Source organism: Triticum dicoccoides, chromosome 5B, assembly GCF_002162155.2.
Source record: "Triticum dicoccoides isolate Atlit2015 ecotype Zavitan chromosome 5B, WEW_v2.0, whole genome shotgun sequence".
Classification (NCBI taxonomy): domain Eukaryota; kingdom Viridiplantae; phylum Streptophyta; class Magnoliopsida; order Poales; family Poaceae; genus Triticum; species Triticum dicoccoides.
Genome location: NC_041389.1, coordinates 623737839 through 623741624, shown reverse-complemented (window position 1 = coordinate 623741624; position 3786 = coordinate 623737839).

The window sequence follows — 3786 nt, the reverse complement described above, 5'->3', positions numbered from 1 at the left end:
CATCGCCGCCCCGTCGTCGCCTCGCCGGTGAGCTCACCCCGGCCGCCATGTACACACACACAGTACCACACACACACACACACACACACACACACACACACACACACTACACACACACACACGCTACACACATTAGTTTGTTTGTTATAAATTTTTCTATTTTTTAGTTATAGAAATGTTAGAAATTATTCTGTTTTTTAGTTATATAAATATTAGAAACGTTAGTTTTATAGAAATGTTATAAATGTTTTCTGTTTTTTAGTTATAGAAATATTTATAGAAATATTAGCAATTTTTCTGTTTTTTAATTATATAAATATTAGAACTGTTATGGAAATGTTAGTTATATAATCAGGAAATTTTAGAATTAGTTTTAGTTAGATGAATTAGATTAATGTCAAATTGTTAGAATTTGCATATATATAGAACTTTAGTTATCACAATCCAATCATTTAAAAAATGTTACTTTTTGCGGGCATATAGTATTTGTTCTCGACGATATGCCCGGCCCGCATCCTCGCCGTCGACCTGTTCATGACGACGTCATGCTTCAGGGGACCCATGTCCGGGACTTGGCTCCGCCGGGCTGGCACTAGGAGGTGCTACCTGGAGGGGCGCGCCGCTTGGTGAGGAACCCGACCTCGGGTCCCGTCGTCGACCCTGATCTTCTTTGGTGGCGTTCGCGTGGGCCACATTCGGTGCAGAGGCAGCCGGCCCCGCCGGAGGTGATGCGTCGCTGTGTCAGGGAGGAAGATGAGCACGTCCATCGCTACATGGTTGCTATGGACGACGTCAGGTTCTCCACTACTTGGCGGGTTCTTTGGGCAGATGACTGGAGATATGATCCTGTGATGGTTCCTTCTCTTTGGATGTGCACCGCCCGCGCCCCAGGAACCGCGAGTGGCGCCCTAGATTCTTCTGTAGTACTCGATCTTTATTACGTACCTAGCCAGTGATGTATTCAATATATTATATTCGAGACGATGTATTCGAGATTATATATATTAAGACGATGATGTATTCGAGATTATATATTCGAGAGGATGTATTCGAGATTCAGATTTTCCTTATTGATTAATTGCATCCATGCATTGTAATTTGAATACTAAATTGTTTTATATTTCTTTTGTATTATTAGTAAAGTAAAAGCTATGGCAGACAATACCGGCAGAGAAAGAGAAGAGGAATTATTCGACATCATACGCAGCCCTCACAGGCTAGATGATCTGAATGAAGCAGATGACGGCTCCCAATATCTTAACAATACCGGAGAGGGTGATGAAAAGATATTCGATCTCGATGACCGGGCTGATGAAGTCATGAACTATGATTATGATTATGACACAGACAATGTTTGTCATGACACAGACAATGCTGATCTTCAAATAACAAACACTACCGGCGAGGTATATTTATATAAGCATGCATCATATGGTGATCATCACATGTTTTTTTATTGAAGATATATTAACGAATCGATCTTTCTTCTTTCAGCCCTCCGGATCGAGCAAATCTGCTTCTACAGACAGCAAGACAAAGCGAGGCCCGGGCAGATTGTTGAAGGATGGTGTAAAGTACCACATCGAATCCATCAAACCTAGTGGCGAACCCCTCACGCCTAAGAACATTGCGAACAAGTGGACTCGTCAGTGCGGAGTTCTTGTGAAGGACAAACTCCCAATCTCCATTCAAGAATGGAAAGAGCCAAAGACTAAACGTCCAGGTGTTACTTGGGTCGACAATAGAGCCAAAAAAGACCTTGTGAAATCTCTGATGGAACATTTCACCCTACCAGATCATTTCACTGAAGCAGATGTGGAGAAAGTCAAGGCCGCTGCTCTTAAGAAGATGGAAATTGCATTCAACACCCACAGGAAAACGGTATGGGCCAACTACCTCGCTAATGAAAGGAAGACTCTAGAATTCACGGGAACACTACAGAAGCAAAGAGAGAACTGGGACGATTTCGTGACCTTCAAGGATTCAGAAATATCTAAGGAACGGTCGATGAAAAACAAGGCAAATGCCGCAAGAAAGACGCAGTTCCATAGGCTGGGTCCAGGTGGCTACGCGGTGGGATTGCCTAAGTGGGATAAGTCTGAGCAGGAGATGGAGGATGCAGGGGTCACTCCGGTTACCCAGCACTGGCCCCCCAGGTGCAGAACTTGGTTCTATGCGCATGGGGGAGCGTTGGACCCGAAGACAGGCGGAGTTTCGCGGAAGGAAAGTCTAAAAGGAGTCGAACAAAAGATAATTGACGCAATAGATGAAGCTCAAAGGGGGGTGTTCACGCCCAACAGAGAGAACGACGAGCTTACGCGCGCCCTGGAAAATCCTGAACACCCGGGAAGAACACGAGGCATGGGCGTTATTCCCTGGTATGAGGGCTTTTCAGAATGGAACGAGGACTACAGGAGCCGTGCAAGAAGGAAGATGGAGGAGGAGAAGAAAAGGAAGCTGGAGGAGGAGCAGAGGAAGCAGGACGCAGAATGCCTTCAAGGCCTAGAAGCAAGGCACGCGGACCTGGCACTCAAATTCCAGCAGCAGCAACAGCAGATCGACTCACTTAGCCAGGAAAGGGGGTCTCAGCAGCAGCAGCAGCAAGCGGATGATCGTCTAGCATTGGATAGCACCGTCCCATCCATGCCGAGAAGCAGCGTTGGTTCTGCCCCGGGCGACACACTGCTGGATAAATACCATGTGAATGACATCATAGAGAACACTAACTATGAGCTACACTCCAAAATGAAGAACATATCCATGAAGGTGGCGGACGGCGTTGCTTTTCCAGTTACCCCCGAAGCAACCTACCATTGCATCCTGATTCCAGAGGGCTATGCTTGTGTCATGGTTGATGAAGTGGTGGACCCATATTCGGGGCTAACGCTTGATATTCCTGGAGGTGAAGACGAGCGCACACTGGGAGAGGCAATACATCGTATCATCCTATGGAGAAAGGATTGCATCATCTTTCGAAGTCCACCGACACCGCGTCGTCTTCCGACTCCTCGAAGTCCGCCACCGAGTCAACAGACTCCCGCTCCTCCAAGTCCACGAACGCGTGAGACGACTCCTCCTCGAAGTCCGCCACCTCCTCCAAGTCCCCGAACGCGTGAGCTGACTCCTCCGGTTTCAAGCCCGGCACAGCGTCATGCCACTTCTCCGGTTGCAAGTCCGGCACCGTGTTAGGCCACACCTCCTGCTTCAAGTCCGGCACATCGTCATGCCACTTCTCCTGGTCCAACTCCACGTCAGCCGTCTCCGCCGTCTCAGCAATCGCAGAAGAGACATCCCGCAGCTTTGGTGCGTAGCGATACGAGTCGAGATAGTTCAAGAAGTACAGGCGAAGGCAAGCGATATAAATATGGTCCAAGCCTCGCTCCTCTTCCTCAGAGGCCTTACGACATGACTAAGGAGCAAAACACAGCCATAGTGCAAGCCCAAGTGGACGCCCATTTTGGACCGAAACCGGCACCGCCGCCAAAGGAGAAAGTGCCTGAGAAAGTAATTGACCACTTCATTCGTATGGCTAGAGAACCAGCTCCCAAGCCTGTTGACTCGGACTATGAGCGCCAAATCAGGAAGGCACATCGAGCATGACTACAGAAGGAAGCGAGCTCAAGCTCGAGCCAACAAGCAGCTGGCAAAAAATGCAGGAAAACCATTCCCCAGTTGGGAGAACAGGCGGCGCAAGCGATCCCCCTGCTTGTTGTGCCAACAACACATGAGAGGAGTAGTACGCGCGTCAAATATTATTGTGGGCAAACCGTTAGTGTTCCCCAGCAT